At 42.7% G+C, this 18,617-nt stretch overlaps 1 protein-coding gene across 3 annotated transcripts in view; it reads right to left on the minus strand.

Annotated features, from left to right (window-relative positions):
- Positions 1–6,253, minus strand: part of ENOX1 (ecto-NOX disulfide-thiol exchanger 1) — a 357,261-nt gene extending 351,008 nt beyond the window's left edge. The window contains exon 1 of one of the 3 annotated variants that reach the window (XM_064714384.1): positions 5,880–6,253. The gene's annotated coding sequence lies outside the window, so the exon portion shown is untranslated. Of the gene's footprint in view, positions 1–5,634; positions 5,650–5,875 lie in introns of those variants that run through there. The other 2 variants (XM_064714364.1, XM_064714402.1) reach the window with 2 other exon arrangements.
- Positions 6,254–18,617: the final 12,364 nt, after the last annotated feature.

An 18,617-nucleotide genomic window follows, 5' to 3' on the forward strand; every position in this document is an offset into this window, starting at 1 on the left:
GAAAACACACCACTGGTAGCAGTGGTCATCAGGACTTGCACTGCACACTGACTAGCTAGATCACAGGAGACAGCTGTGCTGAGATTAGGGCATCGTGATGGGGGGACAGGAAGGAAGGAACAGTACCTGCTATCCATCATTGCACCTAATGGCAGTAAGTGTCCTCAAATGACAAAAAAATTGCTGCAGAATCTGTCAAGAAAGAGGAAGCTTTCCACACCACCTGAGATGCTCATCGTTTCCAAAAAGAAAAACAAACAAATTAAAAACCGATAGCTGTTTACTAAAAAATCTACCATAGCTAATCCTTGTACATCCACCATCCCATTAATGACTCAGCCTGAGCCCACATGGTGACCCTGTTCTCAATCCCACATTACAAAAGCACAAAACCCAACTGTCCCAGCACTGGAAACCAAGGCAAGGTTGGCTTGCCTGTAATCTTCAGCTGAAACTAGACCAGAACAGAAGCGTGAAAAGGGGCTGGTTGATCCTGTACTTCACCTCCCTGAAAATGCAGTATTGCCTTCTCCAATACCCCTGCCAACAATTTGCCTACTCTTTAAACATCTCATTTTAAACATCTGAATAGTCATGGGGGGCTTGCATTACACTCAGACTAATATAAACAACAATACATTTTTCTGCTACTGAGTTTTGGCCCAGAATTCATCTTAAACTTTTATTTCCTTGGTTTCTCCATTTAGTCATAGGTCTTCTCTCACATAAGGCAGGAAAAAAAATCTGACTGCTTTGACTAAAATACATTTCAAACACAGACACATAGTTAACCCATCTCCCCATATTCAGTCCCAGACTAGAGATGTCTATTTCTGAATATTTCCCTTCAAGCTAGTTCCTCCAGACCCATGAGTATTTTGTTGCTCTTCTTTGAGCCTCCATTAAATTGTCAATACCTTTCTGTTAAGATGATATTTGGTTTTCACGTGTTCACAACAGTCTTATAAAAAGGAATACCACCTCTTTGTTCACCAAAATGTTACCTTTCTCTTGACAGCTTAAGCACAAACCACATTTTCTGTAATTAAATCCCATTCCAGACTCATTTATTAATTCTCAATCCCTTCCAGCATCACTATCACCCACCAGTAAGTTCCTGATTTGATACTCCTTGCCCCAAGAACTTGCCTTTTCCCCCTACTTGCTCCCTTCACTCTACAAGCCTGGAGGAATGGTCCTGAAGTTGTTTACTACAAAGCAAAGACATTACTTTGAAAGGTCTTGCCCTATTCATCAAAGCATTTAATTACATGCCTAACTTCCACCACTTTCTTAAATCCAGTTGATCTCAGCAAGTAGAGATGAGCTTAAGCACACGCTTAAAAAAAAAGTTGGGTGTGCAAGTCAGTGCTCTGCTGAACCAAATCCTCAGTTTCTGTAATCACTTGGATAGTCTACTTTCTGTATTTGGCAAGAACTGACAGCTCAGTGTTTAAAGGTAACAGTATTTTAAAAACATAGACTCAAGAGAGTCCAAAACTGGCACCACGCTTTTGTCCTTTCTTAAAAGAAGAACTGGAAATAAATACCTAAGTATTTATCCCTCAGTACAGTAATCATGAAGCCTATAGATTTAAACATGCAGTAAGTATACTGTCATTAATTCAGTACTCACTTTGAAAAATAATAATAAAAGCAAGCCTTGTGAAAAATTTGGACAGACTTGTGTATCTCAGCAAGACATGCAGCACATTCCCTGGTAGCTCATTAGCCACAACCATCATTGTGCAGTTAAGAGACAACAAAGCTGTCCATTTCTTAATTCCTGTCTCCTAAACACCTTTAAATGGAATGGACATAACTCACTGCTCCACTTAAGATGATCTTCAGTGGGGACAAGGGAGAAGAAGGTCTTTGGTTTGGGCCATGGCTTGGCTGTCTCCATCAGCGGCCAACCACATTACAGCAGATGAAAGCTTTATATTCACCACCAGCAACAAATGCAGTTGGTGTAAAAGGAGTTTTGTGGAGAGTATTTAAAATCACTTCCAAATGAATTCAATTGTTTATACACAGTATACTTCATGACCTGTCCCTCCCCTTTGTTTTTTGTTTGTACTTTTTGTTTTCTTTGCCTTCTCTCATTTTGCTGCCTGGCAAACAGAGGCAGAGGTGAAGTAGGGACTGTAATTAGGCAACTATATCAAGCTTCATCTGTAGACTACCTAATTGTAAGATTCAAGTTTTGGGAGTAGTGCCATCTGAGAAAGAAACGGAGAAGAAAAATTAGAAAATGACTACTTCCTCTCAATCCATAAAGCCTTCCAAAATTCAATTAGCATGTTCTAAACCAAACCATCCACACATGCTACGGCACAAAAACGTGTGATTTCAAATATAGACAAGAAAGTAGCTGCTCATAGATATTTATCAGAATTATAATACTCTCTGACCATTCCACTTCAACCCTTTTTATTCAAGAGGCATCTGCTGTAACCCTTTTGTACCTCAGTACTTGAGATGAACCAGGAAAATACCTATGGGCAATATAAATAAATTGCCTGTGACTGCACATGGGATCTCTTAAATAATGCTGTGAACCCCTGTCACCCAGAGAACACCCTTCGCATGCCTAGCGTGAATACTGTTGTTTAATAATGCATACTTGACTAAGTTTGCTGTCTTCCCCACAGCAAATTTTTCTTGTGATTTTACAGTTTCCCAGACTGGAATAATATTTTCACTTTCACAGAATCACTGATGCAACCAATAAGAAAACGGCCTCTGTTTCAATTTACTGTGTGATGTCTGTAAATACTGCTGGATAGTGAAGACTTGTAGGTAAAACTCGGCAAACACCTTTTTGCCATTTTCTCCTATAAAAGAGACAAAAGCATAGAAATTTCTCTGCTGCCTTGTACATACAACTACACATCCGTGCCTGCTCAGTTCCTTTTCCTACAGCAGCTCAGCATCTCCAGCAGCTTCCAGAGCACAAACACCTGCACCCATCCCAGGTCAGATCTCCAGCTTGCACTAATGGATTTTTTCAGATAGATGGCAGTGCACAAAGTGCATCCCAGATTGATTCAGGGTCGAGAATTTCAGTGCCATTTCAGTGCTCACGCACTCTAACTAAGGGAACTACTGCATTATCAAAGGCACTTTTAGAAAGATGATGGCTCAGGACCCAATCCTGCGGCACGGTGATAGCACTGACTCCTTGGAAGGGCTGAACTGGGTGCCAAGAACGTAAACATGGCAAGGAGGCACTTAGGATTTTACTTTCCATTCCTAGGAGCCACAAAGGACTTTTCTTTCAATACATTCTAACAAACATAGTTTTAAAACACAAAGCTAAAGGATGACTAACAACACAAAATCCAGAAAGATATTGGATATTGGGTACAGGAGATTATATATCTGATTTGCAAGGGTCCGTAATAGCACAGATTTAGAAACAGTCCTGCAATATGAACAGACAACTCCAAATCATTCTTAATGGCAAAAATTCTACCTAATTTTATGCCCTCTTCATTCTAACAGACATTATTATAAAGACACCAGAGTGAAATTTTAACCATTTAACTGCACTTACCCCAGCAAATCTTTCTCACAAAAGGCAAATATTAACTAAGCAGTTCAAACAAATAGGAGTGAATCCCTCAGCACAATCAGTACTCCAGTATCTACTACTTGGGAATTTCGACATATAGCTATCATGATGTGGAAGCATCCACCACCGTTTTGTTTTCTGTTTGCAGTAGGGGGTTGCTAGGAAACAAAATACTATTGTCTGATTTCATGATCTATTGCCTGGTTTGCCTGGCAATAAAGTCTTCTAAATCTATTACCGGATTATTTTGTATTTTACAGCAAGATTAAGACTAACATTAAAACACATGCAAACAGAGAAGAGCAGCAAAAATGCCTCAAAATTCAGGGGAAAGTATGTATATATTCCAGACTAAGGAAGACAAACTATACCGAGGAAAATGAACTCAGGCAATCTGGTGATATTTATATATGCACACACTCACACGTGTATCAGCATTCCTTGACTGTATCTATAGTTTTGCTGACTTGTCAAAGACTCTCTCACTTCCAAGGATGCAAAGCGTTCTCTTACTACTGGAGAGCTACTGTACACTGCAAGTTCTGTAAATACCACATGCTGCAGAATGCCTGGTGCAGGCAAGCACACATGCCACCGTAATTTTTGTTCTTGGAATTCAGACCTAGGTTGTTTCAGTGCTTTAATTTTTTTACACAATTTTTTTTTTGTCATAGAAGAGCCAGAGACTATTCCCTACTCTCCCCCTCCCTCTTCAGTTGCAACATAAATAAATAAATAATCAAATAGAGAAATAAATAAAAGCACCAGGAAAAGCGATCTAAAATTGAAAGCCACAATAGCAAGTTTCACTTATTTTTGACCGTGGCAAGTCTTTGCAAAATGAGCGATTAAAAGATTATGAGAACCAGGCAAATGTAGGTGCCCACCAATGCATTCCCACAACAAAACAGGAGACCTCAAGTACAAAAAACAATCAGACTTAAAAGCTGAGAGACAGATGAAGAGAGTTCAGCACAAAGTCATAGGAAGGTTTAAAATAAAACCTGCAGAGTAGCTATTATTCTTTTATGTATATCTACAATTTCACACCATGCACAACATGCACTATTTCAAAGTCCTTTCAACTCACTTATTAACACCTATGCATTTTATCACTCCATTTTAAATTTGAGAAAAAAAAATGAATGAGTTTCATTGCAAAAAATCATCAAAGCTTTTGAGACATTACAGCAGAACTCCCAGTGATAAGAAAAAAAAAAGAAGTAACAACACACGACATAGAAAGGGAAGGACCTCAAAGCTTCTTGCCCCTCCTGCTCAGAGATGGATTTATTCAACCTCCATAGTTTCCGATAGTTTCCTATCAGAAACTAGGAGCCCCCACCAAACCCCATTTAGAATTAAAGAATAAAAGAGTAAAACGCAAGCGAGCTGCTTCTACCCCAAACAACAGCAAGCTACTTCTAGCAATTAGATGAAAGCAGCGGAAGATGGACACGACCCACAGCCAATCCCTCTCCTCACCAGGGTCGAACGCGGCTGTTCCCCAGCTGATAACCCGCTACAGTAACACTGCTAGTTACAAAACGGAGCAGAGCTCTCGGTGACACCGCGATCCTGTCACCTACAGCTTCACTGAAACCTGTTTTAAAACACTCTCTCAAGGAACGAGGAGAAACAGGAGAGGGATGGGACAGTCTCCTCCCGAGCTGCCACCAAAAAACTGTTCAGCCAACTGCAGGAGGGCTGCCGGCAACATCTCAGCCGCAGCCACCCAGCTCCTGGAGGGAAGGGGAGCAGCGGGAGGGACCCGAGCTCCGGCTGCCCTGGGTGCGCTGCCCGCCCGCCCACGCGTGTGCCCCGGGGGAGGCTGCCCAGCGAGGCGGGGGCAGCGCCGGCCGCGGGAGCCGCTTCCACCCGCGCTGCAGCAGCGACTGCAATTAAAAAAAAAAAAAAAAGAAAAGAGAAATAAATAAATAAATAAATAAATAAATAGCTCGCTAGCGGGAATGGGAAAATAAAAGCCCAGCCTAAACAGGCGGACCCCAAACAACAACAAACACCGGGCGCCCAGGAGAGCAAACTTTCTGACTCACCGGGAAGAGCCGGTGCCCGGGGGGTGCCGGGCAGCGGCGGGGGCGGCGCGGGGCCCCGCGGGAGCACGGCCGGAGCAGGAGGCGAGCGAGGCGAGCGAGGCGAGCGCCGCCGGCGCGGCTGGGGCAGCGCGTCTCGCCCCGCTCCCGCCGCCCTCCCCTCCCTCCTTCCCTCCGTCCCCGTCCCTCCGCAGCGCCGGGAGCTGCCCGGAGCGGGCTGCCGCCGCGGGACCGCCGTACCTACCTACCGCTGCCGGTGCGGGGCCGCGGAGCAGCGGGAGCCGCCGCCGCCGCCCCCCTTCGGCGGCTGCCGGGCCCGGCGGCGCTGCAGCAGGCGGAGGACGCCCCGCGGCGGCGGGGAGCGCGGGGCCGGGTGCGGAGAGGCGGCGGCTGCCGAGGCACCGGCAGCGCGGTGCTTCTGCCTGTCCGGCTATGTGAGCGTGTGTGTGCGTGTGTGTGTATGTGTGTGTGTATGCCGGGGAGGGATGCTGCAAGGGACCGAGGGAAAATTCTCCCCTCCAAGCAAAGCCGCCGACAAATGGCAAGTCAGGTGTGCAGGGGAGGCAAGGCTCCCGAAGGAGGAGGAGGAAGAAGAGGAGGAGGAGGAGGAGGAGGAGGAAAGGGGAGAGGGGCGGTGAGAAGGGCGGGGAGCGCACCGCCGTCACGGCGTCCCGGGGACAGCGGCCCCGCCGGGGAGGTGCCGGGCGCGGCCCCTGGGGCGGGCGCTGGGGCCGCACGGAGCGGGGTGAGCCCCGCCGCAGCCGCGGGGAGCGCTGCCCGCTCCGCCGGGGGCGCGGCGAGGCGGCGGTGGGTGGGCGGCGGGGAGCGGGCCCTGCGGAGCCGCGGGAGTGCGAGCTGCAGGCGCCCCGAGCTGAGCATCCTGCCGCAAGTTTTCCCCGAGGCCTCCCCCACCTCGAAAGGTCCTTGTGGCAGCCTGTGCAGCTTGATGAGCTGCATCCCATCCGACGGGATCGGTGCTTTCTTTGGGAATCCTCCCGTGAGGAGTAGTCTCATCTACGAGGCTTCCTCCTACCCTTCAGCCTGGCTTTGAACCAGCACCTTTTAGGGAACACCCTTAGCTAGAGGGTCTGGTTTTTTGCTTATTCATCTGCCGGACAGCAGACAACCAAGTGTGGCAAGACCACGTAACCTCACCTTTTCATCCGGGAAGCCATGGGGCAGGCGGCCGGGGACAGCTCTTCCCAGGACAAGGCGCTGGGCCCCGGGGTGCTGGCAGCAACAAGTGCTTCCCCAGAGCCCAGAGCTGCTCCCAGAGAGGCCGCTGAACACCTCGTCTGAGCAGAGAGTTAAGGAAGGCTTTTGCAGTTGCACCTTGCTCCCAAGGACAGTGCTGGCTAATCTGAAGTCTTCCTGCTATTTGAAAGGGGAGAACCTGCTTCTTTCCTGGCCCGAATTACCAAGCAGGGCTGCTGTAAGCAGTCCTTTCCTCTGTAGGGATGGTTGTGATTTAGTGCTGGAGAAAGCCTTTGTGTGCTCATTTACACTGTGTTTCAGCGCACTTGTAGGTGACGATTAGTTGGCAAGTGAAAAGTGGCTGTGGCTGAAAGGTGGAAACTAACATCAGGTATTAAATAGTGCACACAGCAGCTATGATTTCTAGAGGTAGGAAGAAAATCCGATAGAAAAATCTCCTGCCTGTTATTTTCTACAGTACTTCTTTCAGCAAAGCGGTATGGAATTACATCCACAGGTGCTGGGCTAATTATGTATGCTTACCAGCCCATCAGTTTGGGTCTACCAGTGAGCACACTTATGCAACAGAAGCAATTTCCACACCACTGGGCTCATCTGATTTAAACAATACTGGCTTGTGTTGCCTCTGTGTGTAGTTTTTTTCCCTTGGCTGGCAGGGTTAGTGTCACAGCTTTAGTTTGAGAAGTGACAACAAATAATACTGACACATATTATACCAAGAAACACAAGGACACACATGGAGGACAAAATAAGGAAATTAATGAACTGATTTAGGTAAGGAGCAGGAGCCACTCTTGATCCAGCTGTGCAGATGTGGACTACTTATTTCCTGACTGGTTCTTGCTCTGCTTTTTAGTGGTAGATAGCTGAATAAAGAAAAAGTTGCTGGAAGAATTTATGTTAAATGTAGCCCTGATGAAAGTAAGATGTAATTATAGCTTGGGAATCCTCTTCTAAGTTATTTACAGGAAAACACATCTTTTCAGTCTTTTAAAGCCCAGCCCTGTTCACCCCTAAGCAAGCACCTTCTGAAAAGCACACAGAAATCTCATGGGGAAATTCATGCACAACTTATATTTCACCTGTAGTGTAAACTAGCTTGCAAAATCAAGGACTAGTGAAAAAAACCTGCACAAACTTCAGGGCCTGAATATATTTCTGAACTGTATTTCCTTTGGCTGTGTTAAATTTGCTTCTTCATTTCTTCCTCCTAACACTGAATGCAACTGTACTTAGAAACACAGATAACAACAACAAAACAAGGTTTAACCTCTTGTCAGTCGCATAAGACTTAGTTGATACAAAACAGAGGTAAAAGAAAATATTTCTGCCAGTATTTGCCTTGTTTAATGTAATTGCATGAAGCATGAACACACTTGTTAAGCTTATTTCATTATTGAAATTTAGGGCTGTCCCCTCCTTCCTTGCCACAGAACTGCCTGGACAAGTCCAAGCACACAAACATGGATGCACAAATCTGCAGATTTCGCTAACATGTTCAGCATTTATTTTTTATTTGCAGGTTGGTACAGAGATGAGTTCCAACCAAGACCTCACTTTGTTGTGTTCTGAATAGCTCTTGGGAAGTTGCTGGCTTGACCCTGGAGACTTTACAATCTAATTTTTTAATAACTGAAGGATTATTTTTTTCATTTAAAAAAGGACTCATTTTAGCTGTCGCATAAGCATGCATTATATCCCAAGACTTCAATCGGAGCTGCACAGACATATCTGAGAGCACAATTAGGCCCTCTGGACCTTTTAAAGCTTCAAAAATAGTCATGTGTAATTCCTTCTTCTGTGGATCCTGCAAGCTTTAAGAGAATTTTTGAAAGCTGTAAATTCCTATTTATCCACTAAGAGGCTCACGGGCAATCTTCCCCTAATGGAAATAGAACTGTAAAGCTGAAACATTAATATACACAATATGATACATTAGGCAGGGAGACTCCTCGGAGCCAACAAGAGGGCACGGCGTCTGTGCCGCAACAAAGCCACAGCCAAGCAGGATCATTCCACTTTCCCTGCTTCCTGCATGGGGGGTTCACTATCTGACTTAATATCATTAGTAATGCACAGTTCTCTCTTTTAAAATTTAAAAAAAAAAAAAAAAAAACAAAAAAAAAAAACCATACCAAACAATAAAAACCATCTGAACTTTGAATCCCTCATCTGCATTGGCTGGCAGCCGGTGCTGGCGAATCAGAGGGCACAGTTTGGTCTCAATGCAAGACAGCTATTCTTCAATAACTGCGCTGTTAATATGCAAATCTCAGCCCTCTGCCAACTGTAATCTCCCGCCTCTGATTGGCTTCAGTGATGAAAAAGATCCAGGTTATTTGTTAGCAGGGAAAATATGCTCTCCAGGTTCCCCCTTAAGATGAAGCATTATGAAGCCTCGAGAACATGCAAGGTAGCGACAAACAACAACAAAGCAAGACAAAGAGAAGCCAGGAAAATGGGATTAGAAACACTGTAAAAGAGAAAACTGCAGTTAAAAATTTTCCTGATTCATTTTCTTCTTCCTAGCTTTCCCTTGGGAGTTTTGCCAGTGACTGCAGATGGGCCATTTTTGTTAAATTTTTTTTCAACCCTTGTTTTCTACATATGATGTTGTACTCAAGTTCGCAGCAGAAGATTTGAATTTGTTCTGAGAAGATGGTTTCTGTATTGGAAGGCATTCATGTGTCTGTCTTCCGGAGTCAGCTTTGTTGGCTGGCAAACAGAATACTAGGAGGCAATGTATCAACATGTATTGATAAATATCTTGATACCAAAAATGGAATGGAGCAATTGAGCAACAAGCAGTCCATGATTCAACACTTTGAAAGCCATTGCAAAAACCAGCCACCAACATCTGCACCAATGTTGGCTTATTCTTCATAGAAGGCCAGACTTAGCTAACCTCTGAATTTAGCAGAATGTTTTCTGTAAGACATGAGCTGTTGGAAATGCTCATGCCAACTAAACTGTTGAGACAAGCAATTTGTGTCTGATACAGCATACAAGACTAAGATGTGTTCCCCATTACATGGTATAAAAATTAAAAAATTCTACCAACTCTGGTAGTGTTAAATTCTGAGGAACCTTTGCAGAGCTGGGTCGGGTTTACGAGTCTCCAAAGCAGGTGTGCAGCCACTCTGCTCCTCCATCTTTGGCTTTATTTTGTGAATTTTCCTTTATTCTTGTGATTCACCTTTCCTGAAACAGAACATGGAGCATTGTATTCACTCCTGCACAGATGCAGCCAGCTCTCCTAATTTTTGCTCTGAGGTTGGAAATGAGATCAAGTTGGTAATTTCTTAGATCAATGTATCTGGCCTGAAATTGTGTTCCCAGTAAAGGCAGGTATTAATTTTGTCATCCATTTTGTCACAACTGTGATTTTGCTTCTCAGGGCTGGCAGCAGAGTGTTTGTGTTTAAAATTGATTTTAATTTCCCAATAAGATGAAGAAGGCCAGGTGTTGTTAGTGTTCAGTGAGTGACTCTTTTCTTTCCTCAGGCTTTTCACCAAGGGGGAGCAAGGTAATTTTTCTGTGGATGGACAATCCCTCTGACTAAAAAGAAGCAGGGTTCTGAGAAGTATAGTAATCTTGCCTGTCTCCCACAAAGCAAGTAAGGCAGCTCCTTGTACAAATTACTAGACAAAAAGTGAAGCACACGCACCTGTGGGGAACCTGCAGTGAGAGTGTGATAGGGTTACCAGACTGCAGGTCCTTGAATACCTGGGAAGGATGGAGGGCTGAGCTCAGAGAGGGCTTCACACAGGGCTTTTGATTAACTTGCCACAAAGAGAGATGCTCTAAAAAATAGAGAGCTGTGCCACAAAGCCACTTTCCTTTTCTGTCTCACGCATTTCAGATACAAAGATAATGGGAACAGCACAGAGAAATGCAGGCAGATATCTGAAACTAAAGGTTAGAAGGAAAAGATTTTGACAAGAAACACGTAGGTTTCCCACAGCAAAGGTCAAATAGTGACCTCCATGCAAATTAACGCCACTTCAGCTATTATAAAGGAACTTCGGTATTTCAGTTTCAGAAAAAGTCTAAAAAATGCATTATGCAATCCATTTATTCTGTTGAGGATTTTTCCTCTGTGATATGACTGTCTCTTTCAAGTATATATAAGGATTCTCATTCAATAAATAATAATAAAGGTAGGAAATAATTAACTCTTAAATGTGTTCTCTGTGGTCTTGCTTTAGGGAAGAAGGGGAGGAAAAAACCTCTACATGCTTCAGCAGGCAGAGTTACAAGCACGTCCAACCAGATAATTGACACAGCCGTTGAGCCAGCGCAGTGTTAACTCTGTTTTAAGCTTCCTGAAATCATCTAGCTTTAGAAACCATGTAAGTTAATTGGATTGCCACAGACCTGACAGCTCCCCGTGTACCGTATGCTAACGGATTGCATCGCCGCCGTATGATCGGCTACGTGAGCTCATGCTGCCGGTCCTGGCAACTGCCACTGGCCCTGAAGCTTGGTTTGCATCTTCCAGTCACTATCAGGAAATGAAAACAACTGTGTTCCTCCCCTAAGTGTGAAAAATTAAATCTAGGAGAATTCAAAACCACCACGTATGGGAAGCAGGATATTTGGGCCAAAGCTCACATCACTGGTCACGTAGATGATTTTCCACCCTGTGGCCAGTTCCACTGAAACTCCAGTTAACTCAAAGAGGCTTCTCAGAATAATCACTCTGACTTAGATAAGGAAAAGTCTGCTGAACAAGGTCTTTATAATCCCACAGGAAAAAATATGAAGACAGTTCACAAGGCAACACTATATAAGCTCAGTAAACTCAGGTAGAGAGACAGTGTGGATAATACAAGCTAAATAGCAGACTGACAAATACAAAAAGGCAGTTTCCATTTCCTAGTTAATGAAGCAAAAACTAAGAATATTTGTAAGCTGTAGATGTCCCCAAGACACAAGTCACAGGTAGGTGCCAAATTATCATCAAAAGTCTGTGAATTAAAATACCTCTCTGCCTTTTGAGTCAAAACACACCTCCCTGGCTTCACAGCTTTTTCAAAAGAGAAGATTGGTATTTTGACCTTTATTCTGTCTCTTTGCTGCTGATCTCATGAATGCATACTATACCTTATCACTGTTCTACTTATTTGTACTTTCCATTTGGAAATCACTCCAAGCAGGCATAATCCTTGTTCTTTATCCTTATCCAGATATCATTGCCCCATCAGGGGGAAGGGGGTGTACTCAAAGCATAGACTTTTTCAATTTTTCTCATGTTAATGTCAATAAATACTGAGTTAAGTAGGCACTGATTATTTTGTGGACAAATATCTGTTTTTTCAACAAGACCATGGGTAATTTGCAAAACAGACAAAAGTAAACATTCTGCAAGATTCAATTTTAGTAGGCTAGTCTTGATTTTTGTTCTTGGGAGATAGAGGAGGAAGGTTTGTTGTTGTTGCATTTTTCTTAAACTGTTCATAGTGACGTCTTTGCAGAAAATTATTTATAAAGTTACTGTGTCCAGACACTCTTCTCTGAGGGCACGATCACCATTTTTTCTTCAACTGTCCCTCTTCTTTTTGCCTTAGGTAATAAGCAGTCCTTGAGCAATCTCATCAGATGGGCTGTTAAAGGATTATTTTTCCCAAACTAGACCATTCTTCAAATCAAAGATTCAGTCTGACCTACCCTGCCTGCGAAGATCTCCCTAAGTGAGACTACAAAATCCTTCCACTGTTCTTTGTCATAGCCACATCACTATTCAAAGTTTCTACAAGCCATTAACTATCTGTACAGTCCATCCACATTTTCCATGCATACCTCCATTAAATAATCCTTAATTCAAGCAACTCTCACCCCGACATTGCACTTTGATGTTGTTAATAGTCTAGATTTTTACTAGGAGGAGAGATTCTGATTTTTTTTCCTTAGTTCAGCCATCACTATAATGCAGCCACAGGCAGGGTTGCTCTTCAGCAATACACAGCAGTGCTATGTAATGTGATGATCAGGAATGGAAAATAAAGACTAATATATTCAGCTGAATCGGCAACTGAAATTTCCATGGGTGGAATATAATTACCTAAGCTGGCATTCTGCCAAGACACTGGGGTTAACATTATTACTCCTACAATACTCCTATTTATGAGTAATATGGGAGAAAAGTAGCAACAGGATTTTTTTAATTGAACCAGTGTGAAGCCAACTACAGTAGGTTGCAGTCCAATTAAAATTGACAACCCAGTGAAGCGGATACACATAACACAGAGATAAATATAGAAAATCCAAGTTGTTCTCTTTTTCTTTGTCTTCTCCTCTTGGTGTGTAGGGGCTTTTTTTCCTGCTGGATATTTCATTTCATTGTAAGAATCTTTTGATGCCAGGAAACTATCATTGATTGGAAACACTTACTAGCTTTTTGCAGCCAGTTTTCATAACTTAAAATAAAGATGGAAAAATATATCCTTTTAAATGTTTCAGCATTGCATTTCTTTCCTTTTCTACAGCACACGGTATTAAAATTACATTGGCTTTGCAGCAGGAGATTAGAAAGAGCAACAGCTTTTAACCTTTAATAGTAAATGATGCTGAAGTCACTTAATCTGTCTTTGAAGCCCACAAAGTGCGTGCACTATCAATTGAAAACTTGGAGCTAACCTTTAAACAAGCAGTCTGATCCCTCACCAAAAAAGCTGCAGTCTAACTCCTGAAAGGCAAAACTACTTCCTTTACTCTCTTTTTTTTTTCTTTTTTTTTTTTTTTTGGAAAACTAAATACTTGAAATGGCAAAATATATTGCACTGTTTACTCCTGGTTCTGTATTCTTTACTCACATGTTTTTCTCTGTCACACAGGACCATGCAAGCAGCCACCGAGGTCAGCGGGACTCCTGGGGAATTACTATTCCCTGTCTGGCAGAGGTGTTGCAAGGCACAGTTTATTAGTGCTCTGAAGCACTCTGAGAGCCCTAGATAACAGCTGCTATATGTTGTAATAAAATACAGCTGTTCATTATTACAGAACAGCTAAACCGTGTTTGCAATTGACCACTGCTCGATTCTTTTCTGAAGTTATTGGGTTTAGAGATACATCTCAAAGTAAATCTGTTATTTAATAGAATGAAGAAAGTAAAGCAGCAATAGGGTGTGTTTTAAGAACAAAACAGAAGAAAGCTCCCCTGGGCTGTATCCTATTGACCTCTAGTTCCATTATTGTTTCTAAAATATTTTTCCATTTAAGGCATTGTCACCGAGTCCTTCCCAGGAAGCTCTGGGAAAGGATACAAAGTGAGGCCTCTACTAAGCTTGTTAAGTAACATCTCTGAAAATGGAGGATTGATTTATATTTTACTGACAGCCAGGTTTAAGGGGGGAAAACCCTCCAAGCTTTGGTTGTGAATCTTCTATAATATAATAAATGGTGCCATCTACTGGCTCTCTTTTGCTTGTGATCAGTGTCACAGTTTGATTGTGCTGTATAGCTACTGCAAATAACATTAAAACACCAAAGGAATCAAGCTAACCTGACTGTAGCTAGCATTCTTCTTGGATCTTGGAATGATTTACGGGAGTTTCCATAAAGCAAACAAGCCTAAAATGAAATAAGAGTAGTAGGAAAAAGAAAAATTGCAAGATGCAAGCAAGGGAGAAAAGGCAGGATTCCAGCAGACATGTGAAACTGGATTAAGGGTCAATACTGAAGACGGATACAGCTAAGCTGAACCAGATGCAGCCATCCCAGAGGACAAATCAGGGATGAGGCTCCTCAGAGAGAAGAAGAGAGCTTCTCCAATCCCTCCTAATTAATCTTCTGTTAGAAAAAGGACAGCCAATCATGATGGGTTTTTTCCCTTCCGCCCACTCCACTTCCTGCTATTAAACGAAGTAGAAAATGTAAACAACCCTGACAGAAGAACTATGCAGACAGACAAAGATGCTATGGGTCAATCTCTTTCTTACAGTTCAATATTTTTCCTGATTGACACCAGGAGCCAGATTTGACTCTCTGGCTTATGCCTCAGAAAACCACATGAACTGGGACATGTTCTACTGTTAGGTACGCTAAACAGTCTTGTAATCTCCTCTGGGGTCAAACTGGACTCCCTGTATAAAGGAACTGCCAGGGATATTATTTTCATTGCTTCTTTTCATGTAGCTGGATAATTTGCTTGGAAAAGCAAAATTGGCTGTAGAGCTATTTTAGTCTAATTTCCTAGGAAAAATAGACTAGTGCAATCACAGTATCTGGCAAAGGGGAAACAGTTGCAAAAATATACAATTATCTTAAGTGCTTCACAAAAAAGCAGAGTGGCTGTTAGTGCCCCTTTGGAGGAAAAAGCATGAACGAAAGTTCTTTTTAGATATAACACAGCTCCAACAGATGCAAATCCACAGAGAATGTGCTCTCCTTCAGTTTGACTTGTCATAAAATATGTTTGTTATGATAGTTTTCACCCAGTAAGAAACAGATAAGCAGGAAAGGATGAGAATGCAGGTTATCAGGGCTTTTATTACTACAAACGGAACCCACATCAGAGCAAGTTCCAGCTTCTTGGGCTTCAGCTTTATCTCCAGCCAATGAAGATCATGTTTACCTGTGCCTCATGGAGTGATTTTAAATTTTAAAAATATAAGAAGTTTGAAGCCATCTCTTGACACAGATGTAGATTTCAGAGTATTCTGAGTTGGAAGGGAATGGACCAACCATGGACCCACATGGACCAACTCAAGTCCAACTCCTAAGTGAATGGCCCATATAGGGATCAAACCCACAACCTTGGCACTTCAGCACCATACTCTAACCACCTGAGAATGAGAAGGGCAAAGATACTCAGACAACTCTCACTGCAGAGTCCCATTTCCACTCCTAGACTTTAAGGCAGGATTTTGATATAGTCCTCAGGAGCAGGAGTTTTGGCAGACACATACAGGAATTTCAGGCAATGCAACTTCATTTTAGAATTGTGCTTGAAAGGACTGGGAACACTGAAGTTGCTGTGCTAGCCTTTCAGACAGCTCTTTAGATGAGAGGCTTCTGAAATGTAAAATCACAAAATAAAAGTTAAAAACTCTATTGCCACATGTGTAGACATGACTTATAAAAGGGAGTAACTGGGGGCCACAAAGAAGCTTATGACAATTGAAGTGGTAGGCATTTTGTGATTAGCAGGCAAACCTGCTCCAGCAGACTCTGTTTTCATGTCAGTGTGTGCAAATATTTTCTCAGTTTAGTTTACCCAGTAGTTGATGGCCCCATATCATAAATCCAAAGTTCTAAGGATTTGATATCCTGCTAGATACAGGATAAGGCTTTCATTAGTCTCCCTGTCCATTTTTCATCATTGTCGGATTACTGTAAGGGTTTAACCCAATGAAGAGGATGTTCAGCACATTGATTCCTTCCACTACACAGGGCAGTTTCTGTCCCAGTACAGATGTGCAAGGGTAGAAGCTCTCTTTTTGCCACCAACTCCAACCTGCTGTCTAAAACAGCCCCTGGCTAGTCTGTGGTGACCTCTTAAGAGAAAAGGACAAGCTCCTACAGGAAAGGTGCTGGTAATACTTCCATTCTCCAGCTCCTGTAAGAATTTCTTTGGACAACATGTAGCCTTGAAGAAATTGGCCACTTGCTGCTGTGCACAAAGGCCACAGCTTCCAGCTCAATTCCAGGCTCCCAGAACAGGCTGGGAACAAGCATGAGCCCAGGCAGCAGATGGGGATGTTGCTAATTGGTCTGTTTTGATGCTGGGCCATCAGCTGACAGGCACTTCACACTTCTCTCTCGGCAGTGACTTGCCATGTCACAGAGCTACAGATATGGGAACGATAACAAAGGAAGTGGAAACAGCAATCACTTCAGTGCAGACAATCTCTTTTCTTCCACTGTGCTGACCAAATTTGCTGCAGAATGTTGCGAGGCAGCTTGGACTCGGCAGACACCTGACAAACCGAAAAGATGTGGTTTGTACTTCTTACAGTGTCAAGTGGCAATTATTTTACATGAGTTTTGTAATTCCTAATGCATTTTTGCAGCTTTCTTAAAATGACTGGTGATAGTTATAAATGAAGGAAAGCAGAATGTGCAAAATAATACACTGGGTGAAATCTACAGTGGCTCATAAACAAGGAATTAGAGCTCAGTAGAGGCTGTGACTGCAACAGAAGTTTCATTGCAAAAGCAGGATTCGCAGCCAGAAGCAGGAATAAAAGACTGCAGTTAAAACTGGAAGAGAAATCAGGAGCATGCTGGAAACAGTGGAAAAGTTTGAGACCTGTTACCTCAAACTGTTCCAGTCTAAAAAATGGCACCAGGTTACAATCTTTATACTTTGTAAAACTTCAGCTTTCAGGTTTTCTTCTTCTCCAGAGATTACTGACTACAAATCTTAGTAATTTTGCAGTAACAATTGTTGCTTTGTCTTCTGTAATGTCTCTCTAGGCTCTGGGACAGTAAATGACCATGATTATACTGCTTTAGGGGAGGTACAATATCAGAGATTCTGTTTGCATTTCACTTTTGAGTGAAGTTGCTACGTTTTCTGTTTTTTTTAAGAATTTTTCTGGCTTTCTTAAGAATTTTTCTATTTTTTCATTAAAATGAAACAAAAATACTCATTACAGATCAGCCATTTAACATGCAGTAAAACAAGCAAAATGTTTATTGAATGGACGGAGTATAATGCCACAGGTGCCTAAAAGGAATTTTACTGTCCATGTGGATCTGTTTAATTATCTCACATGGAAAAAATCACCCACTAGAGGGCCAAGTTCTATACTTTCATTTTTGATGGAGCTGTGTATTTCTAAATATAGGAGATTGTCATGGAAAATGCTGTGGAGTACCTCAACAGAGAAGGTAATTTGAAATTCAAAAGCAACTGTTTGCATTGACTTTTCTGAATGTCACCACCTCTGTCCCAAACACAGGAAAAAAGGATTTGCTGTGGCATCTCCAGCACCACCAAAAAACTCTAGTGAAGGACACCACTGCAGGGCAATTCTGCTTTCTTAGAGCAATTAATTTCACCGACAGACACTTGAGGAGAGGGTGAATCCTTCACTGCAGGTGATCTCCTGCCCTGCCGCCCATTCCACTAGGGAAAGTCACTTTGCCATGTGGGCAAAGAGAGGGCTGATCAGCTGACACAACATCAAGTGCAGGCTGTGCAGGGAGATGAATTACTTGGAATCCCATCACTAAAGCGCCACACTGGTGTGCCGTTCCCAGCTGGAGTTTACTAGGCACATCTGCAGAAGTGAGAGGTTTAATGGCTGTGAAACAGACCATTCGCTTTCATGACTGCTAAATCCCCACTGAAGGAGTGCTCCCACTTGGCTATCGATTCAAAGGAACCCTCAGGTTAAACAAACTTGTCCCCAGCTACGCCCCAAAGACGACTGAGGAAGAAATAAAGTGGGCACGTATTTCACACTGGTAATTTGGTCTCAATGGCCAATGGTTCCCTTTCGTTATCCCTCACAACTATGCCTCATTTTCCATTCAGGAGAGAAAAGAAACTCAATCGATATATTTCCAAACATTTAATCAGAATTCTCAGCTTTTCTATTGCATGTATTTAAACTTCTATTTTTAGTATACTAGCAGATGTTTTCTATTTGCAGATCTTCTCTTTCTCATTCATACTTGACCTTCTATACATCATTAATTAAAGATGTTAGCATAACAATATGCCAGCTCTTCTTCTGTTCTATGGCTTCTAAAAACAATGTTGCATTGCTGTTTCTCTGATCAGCTGCTCTTTTATGCTTTTATGACAGCTTTTGTATTGT

Source organism: Zonotrichia leucophrys, chromosome 1 (assembly GCF_028769735.1).
Source record: "Zonotrichia leucophrys gambelii isolate GWCS_2022_RI chromosome 1, RI_Zleu_2.0, whole genome shotgun sequence".
In the NCBI taxonomy this organism is placed as follows: Eukaryota; Metazoa; Chordata; class Aves; order Passeriformes; family Passerellidae; genus Zonotrichia; species Zonotrichia leucophrys.